This window comes from Elephantulus edwardii, unplaced genomic scaffold (genome assembly GCF_000299155.1).
Source record: "Elephantulus edwardii isolate Elephantulus edwardi_28Jun2011 unplaced genomic scaffold, EleEdw1.0 scaffold00139, whole genome shotgun sequence".
NCBI classification, from domain to species: Eukaryota; Metazoa; Chordata; class Mammalia; order Macroscelidea; family Macroscelididae; genus Elephantulus; species Elephantulus edwardii.
Genome location: NW_006399889.1, coordinates 2,149,579 through 2,169,014, shown reverse-complemented (window position 1 = coordinate 2,169,014; position 19,436 = coordinate 2,149,579).

The window sequence follows — 19,436 nt, the reverse complement described above, 5'->3', positions numbered from 1 at the left end:
ATCATTCACACAAACTGGGCTCTATGAAGAACATGCTTTCAGAATTGGAAGAAGATTCATCACCAGTTTGTTTTATACAGATGACACAATCTTACTTGTGGAAAGTGAAAATGACCTGAAGCACTTGCTGCAGAATATTAAATGCTACAGCTTTCAATATGGGTTACATCTCAACATCAAGAAGGCAGAAATCCTTACCACTTGAGCAATAGGCAATATCATGATAATTGGAGAAAAGATTGGAGTTGTCAACAATTTCCTCTTACTTGGATCCACAATCAATACCCTTACTGCCAGCAGTCAAGAAATCAAAAGATGTTACTTCACTGAGCAAATGCGCTGTCAAGGACCTCCTTTAAGAGCCAAAGAATGAGCATAAATGCTAAGTTTAAATACTAAGGGGCAAGTTTAAATACTGAGGTGCTCCTGATCCAAGCCATGATATTTTTCATTAATTCTCATGCATCTAAAAGTTGGAAAATGAATAAAGATGACTGCAGAAGACTTCATGCTTTGAATTGGTATTGGTGAAGAATACAGAATATCCAATGGACTACCAAAAGAACAAAGAAATCTGCCTTTGAGGAAGTATAGCCAAGTGCTCCTAAAAGGTGAGGAGGGTGAAACTTTATCTTACCGCTTCAGGCATGTTGTCAGAAGGGGACGGTGCTTAGAAAAAGATTTTGTGCTAGAAAAGGTGGAGGGTCTGAGCAAGAGAAGAAGACCCTCAACACAAAAAGATTGGCATAGTGTTGAGCTTGTTGAGGATTGTGCGGATGGTGCAGGTAGGGCAAGGTTCAGGTTTGTCATTCATGTTTTTGTAGTTAAGTGCCACTGAGTTGAGCGCGACTCTTAGTGACCCTATGATCAAAAGAGCTGAACCCTGGTCTACAACTGTTTTCTTTTTTCTGATGATCTTAGAGTTTCCAAAGATGTGTTGTTTAGAAAGTGGATGTCAATCTTGCTACCATGCCTGTCCTAATATGGGAGCTCTACCAAACTCTATTCACCATGGATAACCATTATGGCATTTGGCATGCCAGTGTCACAGTGTTCGGTATCACAGAGCAGTGCTGTACCACTTAGAAAAATGTTCTTCCCAAACACAGCTAAAATCAGGCCCACAGGCCCAACCCACTTTTAAATACAAAGGCCTGCTCACCAGGCCCTGACTGACTTAAACAAGGGGCTTCCAGCCCACAGCTGATTGGTAACTAAATCAGTTTACACAGAATTGTAAACAAAATTAAAAAAAAAAACAACAAACAACTTGACCAGTTTACACCTACCTTTCAATATATCAACTGTTTGATCTTTTTTTTAAAAAAATTTTTTTTTGTTCCCAATCTATGTAAGCTGATTGGTCTGGAAGCCTTTTGTTTATGTCAATCAGGACCTTGTGGGCAGGCATTGTATTTAAAAGTTTGTTGGGCGCTGACTAAGTCTGCAGTTTGGAGGCTCATGTGTGATGCAGTTGGATTCTGGAGGGTAGGTTCTCTTGATTTAGTTGAAAGTCAGGTATAAATTGTTTAGTTGTCATTCATAGGGTTCATATATATATCATAGTTGACTTGATGGCACCTAACAACAACAACAACACTCTCCTGCAGGAAAGCTCCAAGTCAGAATCTACTCAATGGCAATATCTGGGTGGTTTTGTTCATTTTTTATTTAAGACAAGTAGATTTTGCCCAAAGAAACATCTCCACTTAAACCGCTAGTAGTGTAAACATGTAAAGAGTGTTAGGTAAAAAATGGAAGCAGATGGCCCGGCAGCAAGAAGCTGTACTGCAATCCCAAAGGTATGTGGTTGGAGACCATGAGCTGCTTCATGGGAGAAGGATGGGCAGTCTCCTCCTGTGTGATTAACTGTCTCTGAAAGCTTGCTGGAGGATCAGGTCTGGGTGGATTCTGACTCTGGTATATAACTACAACAACCGCAGATTATATTTTAGTCTTTGTGTTCATTCTAGCTCACAGGATAGTGCGAGAGACAAAGGTTATTGAAGAAGGTAAAAAGGAATAAAGAATAGATACAAAAGAGAAATTCACACCCAGACAGAGGTAAGAAGGGCAGGGAGATGTTGAAGGTGGCAGGTAATGGGCAATGGCAGAAATATGAGAAGCATTCGGAAGGATGACAGCCAGTAAACCAGTTGCTGTTGAATGGACTTTAACTCATGGTGATCCCAGGAATGTTAGAATAGAAAGGTGTTCCTTAGAGCTTCTGGAAGTAGATTGTTAGGCCTTTCTTCCCAGGAGTCTGTGGGTTGACTTGAACCTCTAACCTTCTGATTAGCAGGTCAGCATGTTAATCTTCCCACTGGGTACTCTATTAGGGATGGGCTGTGGGTGGGAATCAAGAGAATCACTGACATCAAGAAGTCTAATGAAAGACTTGATGTGAGAATACAGGACAAGACTTTTCTCCATCTAATTTTAAAACTGGAAAAAATAGGAGCAAGATATTAATTTTTCCAAACATGTATTTTAGAATTTGATTTGCTATTTAGATTCCTCCAGGATGGTCTATTGTTATCCCTTCTCTTATCAATTAATATTGATAATCAATGAGCTTAAGTTTCCCATGATTTTTGCAGTCTTCAAACCTGTTCCCGTGGTGTATGTTCTGTAAGAAAAATTCTTGTTCTATAATAACGCACGGGAATAGACTAAGTCTTAAAACTCTTGACAGAATGAAAGATATGTTTTCAGTTAGATTGTGGGGGGGGGGGAGTTGCCTTTGCTTAAAAGACTGTTAAAATATAAATAAGAATTGGAATAAAAATATCCAGAAAGGGTTATAAACTATACTGTGTTGGCAATGATGTTAGTTATTATTTTGATGGCAAGGAAAAAATTACAGTGTTTCCCATGCCATCCGAGGGCTAATACCACAATTTATGAACCATATAAAATGTTTTATTCAAACTCCTGGGAAATTTAAAAACCTTATAGAGCAAAATAATAGTGGAAGGGGAAAAAAGAATTGTGTCATTTAATTCTATGAGATGGTGTAAAAAACATCAGTGCATAGAAGTTCACGGCCTCCTGCTCCCCTTGGGCTCAGTATCATCTTTTCTCCTTCCCCACTATGCCCCCTCCCCTCCCAAGGGGAAAACACAAAGCAAAACCTCCATGAGAAGATTCATTCTTATGAAGAGGAAATACTTCTTAGAGGTTCAGAGAATAGAGGAGGATGTTGGGTGGGATGTGTGGGTAACAGACGGCAATGAAGAGAGAGAGAACTGGGAAAGGACAATGAGAACAGGATGGGGTGAGCAAGAGCATTTGCTTGGGCAGAGTGAGTGAATCAGGAGATGTGTTGTTAGGTGTCTTCATAATGGCTGACTCAGAGATTCTGGACGACAGAAGGAACCCATGCTTGATCCGTTGTCATTTTCCCAATCTCTGCTGTGCTTAAGCCCATTGTTGTGGTCACTCTGTCAGTCTATTTCATTGAGAGTTGTCCTCCTCTTTGCTGACCCTCTCATTTTCAAAGCATGATATCCTTTTTTTGGGACTGAGCTCTTATGACATGCTCAGTGAAAGTGAGACAAAGGAAACTTGGGAGCCAATGGGGATAAGGAGCTTTGCTGGCCTAGTGATTAGGAGCTGCACTGCAATGTGGCTTAAATCCACCAGATAATCTATGGGAGACATACGGGCAATCTTCCACCCTTACAATGGCAAACAATGATGACAGGTTGGGGAACACTGGTAAAGAGTCAAGCTGTCAACCAAAAAGCATGCAATTAGAATCCATCAGCTTCTCCACAGAAGAAAGATGAGCAATCTCCTCAATAGTTAACAGCCTCAGAAAACTCACTAGAGGGTTAGCTGTGAGTTCATAATTACTCGATGGCACATAACAACAACCTGTAGGATAGCATATATTGGAGGTGTTGTTGCAGTTGGAAAGGAGTTATCAATATGAGTTGTAGCAGACTGAGTTTCTAAACTACTGTAAATGTTTGACAGAGAAGTATTGATACCAGGGCCATTCTTTTACTATTGTGTGACCTTGATCTGCAACCAGACAGCCAGGGTCATGGCTTTAGGCTGTTCATGTTGAATGCCAGGGAGTAGCTCTTGACGGAGTAGAACTCTACCTTGCAGTTTTCTTAGATGTAATCTTTATAAAAGCAAATTGCCAGGTCTTCCTACCACAGAGTCATTGAGTGTATTTGAACCACTAACCTTTGAATTAGCAGCTTAACATTTGCATTGCCAGGACTCCATCAGAATTTTGTAAATATTGTTAAATAGAGTGACTTTAGATTAGCTCCACCTTAAACTAAATCCAGGTTAGATGACACAGTCTGTTGGGTCCAGGTTTTATATGCTAGTTTATTTAATCGTCATGCTTGCTGTGATGCTAAACACTGTGACACTGATGTGTAAAATGCGATAATGGTTGCCCTTGGCAGATGGTGTTTGGTAGAGCTCCTAGATGAAAACAAGCTTGGAAGCAAGAGTGGCATCCACTTCTGAAATAACTTGCCTACAGAAACTCTATGAATGTGAAGAAACAATGGAAGTTATACAAGTGTTCAGGTCTTTTGTTCGTAGGTAACTATGAGTTGTCTACAACTCGACTGCACATAATAACAACAACAAAACTGTACAGTGCAGAAAACTGCATTGTACATATGTTGTTGTTGTTACGTGCCATTGAGTCACTTACGACTCATAGCGACCATATGTACAACAGCCCTAAACTCTGCTCTGTCCTGTGCTAATTGCACCGTGTCCAATACACCCATCGTTATTACCCCAGTCACTGAATCAATCCACCTCATAGAGGGCCTTCCCCTCCTGCGCTGTCCCTCCACCCTACCAAGCATGATGTCCCTCTCCAAGGACCAGTCCCTCCTCACAACATGTCCAAAGTATGTTAGATGGAGCCTCAGAACCCTTTCCAGGATGAATCTGTTTGTTTTCTTGGCAGTCCATGGTACCCTCAATACTCTTCCCCAGCACCACAGCTCAAAAGCATCAATTCTCCTTTTATCCTCCTTAGTCTTTGTCCAACTCTCTGATGCATAACAAGTGATAGCAAAGACCATGGCCTGTATCAGAAGCACCTTAGTCTCCAGAGAGACACCATTGCTCTTTAGTACTTTGGAGAGGTCCCTAACAGCAGACTTTCCCATTGCGATATGTCTTTTAATTTTCTGGCTACTGGTGCCAAGAGTGTTGACTGTGGAGCCAAGCAAACGAAAGCTGTGAACAATCTCAATCTCTTCACCATCCATCCTGATGCTGCCAATTGGTCCAGTGGTGAGAATCTTTGTCTTTTTGACATTGAGCCTCAATCCATATTGGAGGCTTCAGTCCTTGACCCTCTGCAGCAAGCGCTTCAGGTCTTCCTCAGTTTCAGCAAGCAGGGTTGTATCATCTGCATATTGCAGATTGTTGATTGATCTTCCACCAATCTTGACCGCACATTTCTCCTCATAGAGCCCAGCCTCCCAGATAATCTGTTCTGCATACAGTTTGGAAAGGTATGGAGACAGGACACATCCCTGGTGTACGCCCTTCCTAATTTTGAACCACACAGTGTTTCCTTGCATATAGCGAAGGAAAACTTAAGTTGTATATTTTGGCTAAGTATGTACATGTATAGCCAATACTCAATATCCAAAAGTTGGTCAAGACCTTGCTTTGTGGTTGGTTTTGCTTTTGTTGTTGACTTGTGAGTTATCGAAATATTCTATTGAATTTTCTTAGCTGTATTCTTTACAGAAGCGGATCAGTAGGGGTGTTTCTTCCATGGCACTACTAAGTGGTTCAAATTACCAAAGTTTTGGTTATCAGTTGTACCCTAACCATTTGCACCAACTGTTTGTGTTATCAAGAGATTGTCAAGCCTATTCTCTGAGCTCTTTCTTCCATTTTTAAACCACTTCTCAACCTAGACTTATCTGTTTGTTCTTTGCATTTAGATGCTGAATTACTGATCTCTCCCATCTCTCCTAGGAGATATTCTGATGACCGATGAAATGCAAATTCTGTCTTTAGCTTGCCTGTTCATTCACTTGACCTGCTGTTGTTACTTGCCATTGAATTGGAACCGACTCATTTGACCTTCCTGTGGGTTTTTAGAGCCAGTAAGTTGCACAGGAAGAGATTGCTCATCTGTACTGTGGTACAGTTGGTAGATTTGAATCAAGTGCCTTTGGATTGGCAGTGTAAATCATTACCACAAGGCCACCTGAGGTGGATTAAAATCTCTGAATCTCAAACATTACCAACATAAATTATCAGTACAAATTTGTTCCTTTCAATATCTTACAGAGTATGTGAAGATTAGCCAGTCAAGGTCAACTATAAAAACCTTTTAGGAGGGAATACTCTTAGAAAAATAAACAAACTTAAGTGTCTCAGTTTTATGAAGATTTCAGGGTGTTTCTTGAGTATTTTGCTCTTCAAAATGACACAATAGCCACTCAAAAGATTAGACAGGAGCTTTAGGGTACAGCGAGCTTATGGAAATGAAAAAAGAAAAAAATAAAGGAAGATGAAGATTGTTGTACAACTTGAGGTATATAATCAGTGTCACTGAATTGGCCATGTAGAACTGTTGAATTCGTGTGTGTTTTTGCTGTGCCGGTAGACAACACTATCACAATAAGTCTTTTCTCATGGTCCTCTTGAGTTTCCTCATGCATCCTGTCAATAGATAATAGATACCTAAGCAAACCATAGACTGATTGGGATAATTACTGATTGTTTGGAAAAGAATTATGTTAGATAGTCATGGACAGAGTGATAGAGAAAAATGTGAGAGGGGAAAAAAATACCTAAAAACCATGAGAAAGACTAGACTAATTATTAAGACTAATTATTAAGACAGAGACTAGACTAATTATTAAGACAGAGACTAGACTAATTATTAAGACAGAGACTAGGTTCCAGGGCTGGAAATGAACTTATCTTCTCTTTTTTCCCCTTTAGTACCATGTATTTATTAAGCATTCCATATATATTTAAAACAAGTATATTTTAAGCCATTAGCTTGTGACAGAGAAACTTGTGTTATCTGGATGAAGAAACAGACTTGGAAAAGGTACAAATTTCAGCCAAATGGTAGAAAGATCTGTGAGGTAAACACCACTAGGGGGTAGTAGGATTTCTTTGTGGTGTTTGTTATTTGCAATGTAATCAGAAATGACTCATAGCTGACCTTCCAGTGGAGTTTCAGAAGCAATAAAGCACACAGAAAGACACCGCCATCTTTTTCCCATGTAGCAGCTGGTATATCTGCCTTTGGGTTAGCAGTATAACTCTTTACTAGGTCACCAGAGCTCCCTATGAACTCCTAAGCTCAATCCGTTATTCACTATCAAAAGGGCAGTATTTTCCAAAGAACAAAATCCAAAAGGCAGATTGAGGAATGAAGAAAAAAATGAAAATGACCACAGGAAGGGAATGGAATGACTGATGTTACATGGTAGGAATTGCAATCAACGTCATAAAACAAAATGAGGGTGAATTATTAAACAGAAAACCGATTTGCTCTGTAAACCTCCACCAAATCACAGTAAAATTATTTTTAAAAAGGAAAAAGGACCTGATTGAAGCTTTGGCTGTGTTGTTGAGGTGGAATTCAGAGCCCACGTGTGGTGCCTCGCTGCCCGAGAATTGGAGATGAGAAGGAATTGAGACAGAAATGCTCTCCTGATCACTAGTTAGCAGACTTCAGAGTTAGCACCCTGATTTGTGGATTGGAGACTAGAACTCCATAGAAAAATCCCTATCCAAAGACAGATACATGACAGGACCTGTTCAGGGACACTTGATCATATTATCCTCAAGTAATCTTTCCTTCATTTCCTCTGCCTGCGGTAAATAGCAGTGACAGTAATATGGATTTCAATTCTTGAATTCTAATCAAATAGATTCAGAATGAACTCTCTTATCCATATTAGTTTCAGAACAAACACACATCCAGCAGCAGACACTTCTTCCTTTGAGCCTCCGTCTAACTCAGAGGCTGCTTGGAAGGGAGTGATTTCTTAGATGCCAAGAGTTACTCAGAATTCATCTTCATAAAAAGGAAATGGAAAATCTTTGGCAGTAGGAAGGCCACCAGCTCTTGTGCCTTTGAGGTGAAGCAGCCCTGTGATGCCTGGCTCCTTCGTAGTCACAAGAGAAAAGAGACTGAGAAATGCAGAAGGTAAAGTCACATCACCAAGAGATTAAGAACAACTTAAAAGAAGCTTCCTTGGTTTTAGTTAGATCTAGTCCATGGTTCCATGGTTGTCAGATCTGGAAGAAGGTGGTGCGAAGGTTAATGTGCTCAAATGCTAATATCAACCATGTTCACAGTTTGAGCCAAATGCAAGCAGAAGAAAGGCCTGGAATCTATTTAAAATTTTAAAAATCAGCCACTGAGAGCATTAAAGATCACAGTTTTGCTCTGACACACTGAGTTGCCGTGAGACAAAATAAACTTGGCAGCAGCTGATTTAAGAGGTCTCTTGTTCTGAAAAACAAAAAATTAAGTAAGAAGATATAGCACTTCCCAACCTCAAAACCGACTACATGGCAGTGGTAACCAAAACATCATGGTACTGGTACAGTGACAGCCACATAGACCAATGGAACAGAATTGATAACACAGAATGGACCCAGCTATCTCTGGTCAACTGATATCTGATAAGGAAAAAGAACCTATCAAATGGGGAAATGACAACCTCTTCAACAAATGGTGCTGGCAACATTGGACTGCTTCCTACAGAAATCTGAAATAGGATCCACATCTCACACCATACACAAAAAAATCAACTCAAGATCGATCAGAGACCTGGGACTAAAGCCCCAAACCATAAAGTTCATCAAAGATAAACTGGGATCAAGTTTAGACAGCCTAGTCTGTGGTATAAAGAGGCTTCCAAATAGAGCCAGAAATGTTCAGTCTGAAGAGGATAAAAATTGATAAATGGGACCTTTTAAAGATTAAATCCCTGTGTGCATCAAAACCTTTTTTACAGCAGAGTGAAAAGAAAACCCATTGATTGGGGGAAAAATCATTTGGCAATACTATTTCATATAAGGGTCTCATATAAAAAGTTTATACAACCCTACAGGGCATCCACAAGAAAAAGATTGCTGACATAACTACAAAATGAGCAAAAGACATGCAAAGGATTTTCAGAGGAAGATGTTTAGAGGGCCAACAGACATATGAAGAAATGCTCTAAATAACTGGCAATAAGAGAGATGCAAATCAAAACCATAATGCTACTCTAGTAGCAGTGGCAAAGTTTAACAGGGCAGCAGGTAATAAGTGTTGGAAAGGATGTGGTGAGATAGGCACTCTTATACATTGTTGGTGGGATTGTAAAATGGTACAACCACTCTGGAAGGCAGTTTAGTGTTTTCTCAGAAAGTTGATCATAGAAATTCCATATGACCCAGCTATTCCACTGCTTGGAATATTCCCAGAGAGAATGAGAACTGAGGCACAAATGGAGACTTGTACATCGGTGTTCATAGCAGCATTATTCATTATCAGAAGAACATGGAAACAGTCCAAATGCCCAACCACAATAGAATGGTTTGAGAAACTATAGTATATTCCAACAAGGGAATACTATACAGCACATAGGATTAGTGATTTTGTAAATCACTACCTAACTTGGAAGGGACTGGAGAGCATTATGCTGAGTGAACTAACTCAGTCTCATAAGGACAAATACTGTATAGGACCGTTATTGTAGATTGAGTATGATGACCAAGGGGGGAGGAGAGTGGCAAGGTTAGGTGGGGTAGTGAAGGGTGGTCAATCATAGGCTTGTATAATGTAATGGGAAGGTGAAGGAAATGGGAAAGATCCAGTGTGAAAAACAAAGTGTAAGAAATTTTTAAATAAACAAGTATTTAAAAAATCAATTAACAACATTTGGTTGAATAATTTGAATCACAACCAGAAAAAAATTATACAAATATCAATGACTAGAGATTTTACAAATTAAAGAATCAATACAAGATAAGGGACAAAAAAATCTCTTATTGGAGCATATGGTATGACAAGTGTGGCCTGCCATGGATAGAGAAGTTCTTGGTATTGGGGATGAGGGAGGTGGGGAACCAAACATAACAAGTTAGCACAGCATTCACAGAAATTTGTTCTGTTATGGGAAATGTCCTTTGAGGTTATGAATATTTCTTAGGGCTCAGAAACCCATTCTAAAGTGAATCTCCCTTTGTCAGTGACAGAATCTTCTCCTCCTGCAGGCTGACTTTGTGTTTGTCCTGAAGAGAACGTTGACAGTAGATTCAGAATTGCCTTCATTTGCTTCTTAATTTAGGCAGCTAAAAGAGCTTCATTTGTGATTGCTGTTGAGATGGTGTTTTTAAGTTAGAATGCTTATTCATCCCTGCACCATCTATTTTGGGTACCCACGAGACAAGGAACAGGGCAGAGTCAGCGTGGGCTGTAGATGTCTAGGTTAATTCAAGGGATCCAAGAATCTCTAGGGACCAAGCTTGGTATGTCGACTAGGCCATGTGACTTACACACATATTGGGATTTCACAGATTTTCTTGCAAGGAATAAAATACAAATTTGTTTATGAACATTGATAGATTAGTATTTACGTTGTTTTGGTCTTTTTGTACTATTTTTGCAAAGTGTGCTTATTTAGTGTAAAGCTACTAGAGGGATAATAATGTAAAGAATTTCCTTCAAAAAGTACAAAGAGATTCCTGTATTCAGAAAAAGGCTAAAAGCTAGTGAAGCAAATAAAGTTCAGCTCCCTTGAAGACTGTTTAGATTCCCAATTGCTTGGTTTCTTTGATCCTTAGACAGCATTGGTGACTTAATCTGAAGTCTGCTGTGCTGCTAAATCAAAGGCTGTGAATCTCTGGTGGTTTGAACCCGCTAGCATTTTCTTAGGAGAAAGAGGAACAATCCCTTCCCATTGAGATTTATGGTCCCAGAAACCTGATAAGAGTCAGTATGGGTCAAAACTGACTAGAAGGCTAGGCTTACCATTATAAAATGGTAAGGGATTATGGAATCAAATGAGTGTGAATCCCAGTCCTGTTGCTCCATTCTTTGCTATGTGACACATGAACGAATTTCATGGCCTCTACTTGCCTTTGCTTTCTCATCTGTAATATGGATGGTGGTGTTATGTGCCATTGAGTAGCACAGTGACATTATGTACAACAGCTCTGAAGTCTGCCCTGTCCTGAGTAGGTCTTACTGACTCTGATACACCTACCCCCACTGCCTCTGTGACTTTATCAATCCTTCTCACCCGGGGTCTTCCACTTCTGCACTGTCCCTTCACCCTTCTCCAAGGATCAGTCCCTCGTGGCCACGTGCCCAAGGTATGTGAGATGGAGTTTCAATACCACCTGCTAAGCTGTGGGAGAAGGTTGGGCAGTCTCCTCCCAAGAGATTAATTGCCTCTGAAACCCCCTGGAGGGTCAACGTCAACTATGGGTAGGTTCCAACTCAAAGGTACACAACACAACAACTTCATTAATATTACATGCAAGCAAAATACTGCGGAAAAACTTTTAAAACAGTAGAGAGTGAACTGGCAGAACTTAAAGTTTTGCACCTGGGATATCATTAGCGATACCAGATGGATTCTGGCTGAAAGCAAAGAATACCAGAAGAATGTTTGTGCAATATGGGTACAATACAAAAAAATGTATTGCTGTTAAGTTGAGTTTGACTCATTTTGTCCCCAGGTGCTTCACAGCAGAACCCTGTTCCACAGGGTTTTTGTGTCTTTAACCTTATGGAATCAGATTGCCAGGCCTTTCTTTCATGACATTATGCTTTAGATTCAAACCAAACTGCTAATCTTGATTAGTAGCCAAGAGCAAATAATTTGTGACACCAAAAGATCTGGAATTATTACTAGGGTTACTTAAAGTGCTGACCATAAGCATGGAATATAGTTAATATTTAATGAATAATAGCTTTTTTATAATAACATTTGTAAATTTTCCTGTAGAGTCCAAGACTGTACAAATTCCATTTAATTTGGTACACTCTATACTTAGTTAGTTGCATTAGGAAAATCTGTTTTCAAGGACCTCTTCAAAGTGCTAAAGAGAAAGGATGTCAATAAAAAGACCAAGGCATGCCTGATCCAAGCCATGGTGTTTTTCAATTGCTTCCTGTGCATCTGAACATTGGATAACGAATAAAGAAGACTGAAGAAGAATCAGTTGAGGGTCAGAAAAAGAGAGGAAGACCTTCAGCAAGATGGATTGACACAGGGACTCTAACAACAGTTTCAAGTACGACAAAGATCGTGAGGATGGCGCAGAATAGGGTATGGTTCGGAGCTATTGTTCATAGAGTCACTATGATTTGCAGTAAATCTGACAGCACTGAACATACACAGTCAAGTGTAACTAAGTCAACTTTGCCTGAGTTGTGTGACAAGAAATCCTAAATGTGAATGATTCTGCCTTCCCACAATGAGCAATGCACTAAAACAGTTACCTGGAAAATTAAAATGATGAACGTGTTTCATTTTATTTGACTTGAAATTCAGTTCATGTTTAAGTATTTATGTACTATGGTTCCACAATATGAAAAATAATACTGACATCACTAAATTAAAGCATTGACTTGGAACTATCTTTACAGCAATGAAAGCAAAAAATGTCAAACAGGAGACCGGAGAAGCACAGGGTTCCACACAGACCAGCCCAAGTGCAGAGTAGCTGCCTCCTGCCTGGCCACCCACTGTGTCCTTCAACCTTGACGGCAGTGTCTGGAAGACAGCCTGGCAGCCCTCGCAGTCCATTAAGGCCACAGATGCAAACTCACTCAGAAGCCAACTGCTGAAATCAGGTCAATTTCAGCCTCATCCTGCTCTTGTCCTTTCACAGCCAATGCCACCTTTACTTAGAACTCTGCAAAGTTAGGTCACAGCAAAACTTCTGCTAATAGGCATTTCTCACTAGAAATGCATGCTAAATGAATGCAAAGATGAGTGACTGTCAAAGTCTTCTTAGGAGGTCTTGGGGTGCAAAGGCTAGGCACACAGCTACTAAGTGAAAAATTCAACCATGGCGGGGGGGAGATAACCAACCCCAGTACTGGTAAGCACATCCTACAAAGATTTACAAAGACTGGGAAACTCTGTTCTGTTCTGTTCTGAAGACTGCTTATGAGTTGTGATCTGCTTAACAGCACACAATAATGATAATGCCACCATGTCTCTTTACAAAACAAAAATGCCAATATTTCTGCTCCTTGGAGGCAAGGATTCTGAGGTTTCATCTGACATACTTTGGACATGTTGCAAGGAGGGACCAATTCTTGGAGAGGGACATCATGCTTGGGAAGGTGGAGGGACATCACAAGAGAGGAAAACCCTCGGTGAGATGGATTGATTCAGTGATTGGGGTCATGGGGTAGGTGTGTCAGAGACAATAAAGTTGGCACAGGATAGAACAGGGTTTAGGGCTGTTGTATATAGGGTCACTATGAGTCACAAGAGACTCAATGGCACATAACAACCACAACAACATCATTAGGAGGTAAAACTAAGAATATATAAAATTGGAAGCAAATGGGTCAGCATGGAGTTGGATGAGTAGAGAAGTATGTTATACTTGAGCTGTATTTATTTCCTAGAAGACAACATTGTTTTGTTGTTGTTGTTGTATAGCATAGAGTAAGAACCAACTCATAGCTGACCCTCTGGTGGGTTTTCAGAGGCAGTTAATCTCACGGGAGCATTTGCATATCCTTGTCCTGTAGAGCAAATGGTGGCCTCGAACTGCATGCCTTCAGTATTGCAGCGCAGCTTCTTGTCACCAGAGCTTCCTAACATTGCTTTAGGAAATAATAATAACAATAAATAAAGGCAATACCAGAAACAACAACAACCCCACACACACCAAAACACCAACAAAAGAAGAGCCTCTGAAGCTAAAATTCATTGTCATTGTGCCAAAACGAATTCACAGCTGAGCCTCCAGTGGCTTTTCAAGAGACCAGATTGCATGAGAGAAGAGTGCTCACCTTTCTCCTTCAAAGCCTCTAGTTAATTCCTACAGACTATGGACCAGAGCTCTGGAACAGCCCAGAGCAGTAGATTTAATTGAGATGAGTGAGTGAACTTTCTGTGAATCAATAGGCTTGTTTGTATTTCATGGTTGTGACGGCAGCTTCGTATGGAAGACAGCTAAATAGTTCCTTAACTCACTGCACAATTCCAGTTAGGTTTTAGGTGATCTTTATCTTTTTCTTTGTGTACTATCTGCCCCCCTTCCATGTGTTTTATGCAATTTAGCACTCACTGTTGAGAAAAATGTGCAGTTAGACTTTCTTTTACAATTTAAAATCAAAATGACTTGAATGTAAATTTGGGAAATGTGATGTTTCACTCTTCAACAGAGATGGACCCAAATCTCCAACCATGGTGTAACCTGTTAACACATGTGACTGCTCATGGAAAAATTGGAGGTTCAAATCCATCTGAAGGTGGCTTGAAGGAAACTTGATCTGCTTTTTAAAAAAATCAGCCATTAAAACCTTTATGAAGCACAGTTCTACTCCGACATGCATGAGGTCTCCATAAGTTGGAATAGACTGAGCAACAACAAGTTTAAATAGTAGCTTATGGCCAAGATTGAAGACTAAGGTCTACTTGATTCAGGTCATGGTGTTTTCAATTACTTGTTACGTATCTGAGAGCTGGACAGTGGCTAAAGATGACAGAAGAATTGATGTCTTTAAGTGGTGGTATTGAAGAAGAGCACTGAATATTCCCTGTTGTGAAGTGCCATTGAGTCACTTGTGACTCATAGTGACCCTGGATTACAAAAAGAACAAACAGATATGCCTTGGGAAAAGTACAGCCAGAATATTCCATACAGGCAAGGATGAAGAAACTTCATTTCATGTTCTTGGGGCATGTTGCGAGGAGATACTATTCCTTGGAAAAGAACTGTTTTACTAGGAAATGTGGAGGGTCAGTGAAGGAGAAGGAGACCCTCAATGAGATGGATTGACATGTGACAGCAGCAATGGGCTCTAGTGTGTCAGAGATGATGAAGATGGCACAGGATAGAACAGGGCTAAGATCTCTTGTTCGTAGGGTCACTTTGAGCTGTACTTAACCAGGGAGCACCTAAAAACAACAGCAATGGCAAAACCCAAACCAGGTCTTTCTCCATTCCATTTTATTACTTGTGGAGAATGACTCATCTCACACTTTGGGAAATATCTTCTAATAAAACTCTTTTTAAATTCACCTTGAAAACAATCTAAACAATAAATAAACATTCTCCAAGCCAAAGCCATTGTCATCAAGTCAATTCTAACCCAAAGCAGCTCTGTAAGGACAGAGCAGAAGTGCCCAATAGGGTTCCCAAGGGTATAAATGTATATGGAAGCAGACTACCTCATTTTTCTTCCACAGAACAGCTGGTGGATTTAAACTTCTGACCTTTTGGCTAGCAGCTGCAAGCCTTAACCACAGTTCCACTGGAATGTCTTTGCTTCTCATTAGCATCTCGCTATTTATGCCATAGATGTGTTTGTTTATGTCCCCGTGAAGGGCTGGTTCAGGAAATTTGGAGGAGAGGACAGCTGGAGCAGGCGACGCTTGAGCTGTAGGAGGGTACCCAGGGCTCAAGGTGGGTGTAAGGATGTGAGGGGGCACTGGCAACATCTTTACCTTGGCAGCAGCTGCGTTTTCTCTGGGGAAAGCAAATGGAATGTTGAGCCAGCCAGATAAGCAGGTTGCTTCCGTCAGGGAAACCTTCTAAACGGAGCTTTGCAAATGTGCTCAGTGCAGCCTGTGGTAATGAGATTCATGCTTCTTCAGTGGTAATCCTCCAGTAGACAGCATTTTAAATCTTTTTCCTATTTGGTGCACAGAACTGAGGTCCAGGATATACATATTTCCAAGTGTCATTTTTAATTTAATGCTTGATTGAACATATTACCACTGGCACAGCTAAATAGTTAAAGTAGAATCCATCAATTTGTCCTGAACTGTTGACATGCCGGGCGATGCTATGGTTAAATTAAATTTAAATATAAGAAGGAGAGGCAGCTTGGCTTCCTGGCAGCCCTGGGGCCTGCTTTGTCAGGGAGTCTGACTGCAGGAGGAAAAGGACATTTTAGAATATGAGGTGTGTCTCTCACCGCCCCTCAGTCTGGCTCAGGGAATGTGCTGATTCTATTTAATTTCTGGTTCTTTTCCCTGACTGAGTGGCAAAGTAGACCAGGTGTCCAGGTTTTGGCAGGAGGACCCTGTGCAAATGAAAAAGAAAATCACTGTTAATGGGAAAATCTGTTTTATAAATCACAACATTTTAGAACTAGAACAGGTGTGGGAGACCCTGAATGTCAGAGTTAAGAAGATTGGCCAGAGTTTTAGTCTAGACCAAAGGGGCTGAAGAGACCTGTCCAAGGACATCTGGGAGGAGAACCAAGTCCTTTAACTCAACAAACCTTCTCTTCTTTTCGTAACTCTGTCCACAAAGACATGGTCTGACCTATGGGGATTTACTAATCCTGTGAGAATTTTGTAGTTTCCTTGTCTGTAAAATGGGGCTAATAACAATAGCTGCTCCCTACGGTTATTGTTGTTGTTGTTGTTATGTGCCATTGAGTCGTTTGCGACCCTACGTATAAGAGCCCTAAACGCTGTTCTATCCTGTGCCAACCTCACTGTCTCAAAAACATTAATTCCCACCACTCCACTCAGAAAAGAGATCCATCTCATCGAGGGTCTTCCTCTTCTGTGTCGTTCCTCCACTCTCCCAAACATGATGTCTCTCTCCAAGCACCAGTCCCTCCTTGCAACATGCCCAAAGTATGTCAGACGAAGCTTCAGAATCCTTGACTCCAGGGAACATTCTGGCTTCACCCTCTCCAGGACAAATCTGTTTGTTCTCCTAGCAGTCCATGGTATATTCAACACTCTTCTCCAGTACCACAACTCAAAGGCATCAATTCTCTTTCTATCATCCCTATTCACTGTCCAACTCCCCAATGCATAGCATGTAATTGCAAAGACTATGGCCTGGATCAGGCACGCCTTAGTCTCCAGCCTGACGTCGTTGCACTTCAGTGCTCTTGAGAGGTTCCTCACAGCTGACTTTCCCAATGCAATTTGTCTCCTGATTTCCTGGCTGCTGTGACCAAGGGTGTTGACTGTGGAACCAACTAAATTAAAACTGTTAACTCTCTCTTCACCATCCGTACTGATGATGCCAATTGGCCCAGAGGTGAGAATCCTTGTTTTCTTGATATTGAGCTTCAATCCATATTGAAGATTGCAGTCCTTGACCTTCTGCAGCAAGGGCTTCAGGTCCTCCTCAGTTTCAGTGAGCAGGGTTGTGTCATCTGCATAACGCAAGTTGTTGACGATTCTTCCACCAATCATGATGCCACATTCCTCCTCATACAGCCCAGTGTCTCGGATGATCTGTTCTGCATACAGATTGAAAAGGTATGGAGATAAAATACATCCCTGATGGACCCCTTTCTTGATTTTGAACCATCCCTGCTCTGTTCTGACAACTGCCTTTTGGTCCAAGTATAGGTTTCGCTTTAGCACAATCAAGTGTTCTGGGATTCCCATTCTTCTCAAAGTCAGCCATAGTTTGTTGTGATCCACACAGTCAAAAGCCTTTGCATAGTCAATGAAGCACAGATAGACAGACATTCTTCTGTTATTCTCTGCTTTCTGCAAGATGCATCTTACATTAGCTATAATATCCCTAGTACCACCACCTCTTCTGAATCCAGCCTGCACATCTGGCAGTTCTGTGTTGACATATTGTTTCAAACATTTTTGGATAATTTTCAGCAGAATCTTGCTTGCATGTGATATCAATGATATTGTTCAATAATTTCCACACTCTGTTGAGTCACCTTTCTTTGGGATGGGAAGAAATATCGATCTCTTCCAGTCAGTGGGCCAGCTGGCTGTCCTCCAGATTTCCTGGCACAACTTAGTGAGCACATCCAGGGCAGAATCTGTTTGTTGAAATAAATCAATTGGTATGCTGTCAACTCCTGGACCCTTGTTTTTTTCCAATTCCTTCATAGTAGCTTGAACTTCCTCCTTCATCACCATAGGTTCTTGCTCATATGTTATTTCATGAAATTCCTCTGTGTCAGTCAATTCTTTCTGATACAGTGACTCTGTGTACTCCTCCCATCTTTTTTTTTTTTACTTCCTGGATCATTCAACATTCTACCCAAACTATCTTTAAGTATTGTCACCCGGGGCTTGAATTTGTTTTTCAACTCCTTCAGCTTAAGAAATGCTGAGCGAGTCCAGCCCTTTTTATTTTCTGACTCCAGCTCTCTGCACATTTCATTATATTATCTTGCTTTGTCGTCCTGAGCTGCCTTTTGAAATCTTCTCTTCAGCTCTTTGATTTCTTGCTTTCTTTCTTTGGCTTCTTGGCGCTCTAATGCAATACTCAGAGTCTCATCTTACATCCATCTTGGTCTGTTCTTCTTCTTTAGCCTTTGTAATGATCTTTTGCATTCTTCACAGATGATTTTCTTGATATCCTCCCAGAGCTTATTTGGTCTATGCTATGGTTTTCAGGAGGATTAAATTAGTTAATCAATGTGCAAAGATTAGAATAGTGCCTGGAACTTGGGAAGAGTCCAAGAAATATACTACTTTAGTAATAGTAGTAGTTGTTAGGTGACACTCAAGTTGAATATGACTAGTAATAACCTTATGAACAGCCAACCTGAACTCTGCCCTATCCTGTACTAATCATCTCTGACACACTAGAGCCAATTGCAGAAGTCACCATGTCATTCCATCTCATTAGAGGCCGTCTTCTCCTTTGCTGACCCTCCATCTTTCCAAGAATTATGTTCCTTTCCAAGGAATAACCTATGAAAGATGAAGCTTGCACCATCTTTTCCTCCAAAGAGCACTCTGGCTGCCCTTTCCCTAAGACATTATTTTCTTCTTTTGGCAGCCCATGGGAGTCCTCCAGCACCACAATTTCTGTCATCCTTACTCATTGTCTAGCTCTCTAAGGCATAGCAGGTAATTGAGCAGACTAGGGCCTGAAACAGGTGCACCTTTGTCTCCAAATTAACATCATTGCCCTTCATCATTTTGGAGAGGTCCCAATAGTAGACTTGCCCAAAGCAACATTTCTCCAGATATCCTGACTGCTAGTTTGAAGGTGTTGATTGTTGATCCAAGTAAGAGGAAATCATTGATAGCCTCAATCCTTCTGTTGTACCTGTGGTGAGGAAATTTGTTTTTTTGTTGTGATGTAATTCATATCAAAGCCTGGACTCCTTGATTTTCTGCAGCAAGCATTTCACATCCTCCTCACTTTCAGAAAGCAAAGTTGTGTCACCTGCATAATACAGGTTGTTGGTGAGTATTTCTCAATTCCTGATGCCACATTTTTCTTCACAGAGTCCAGCTTCATAGTATGTT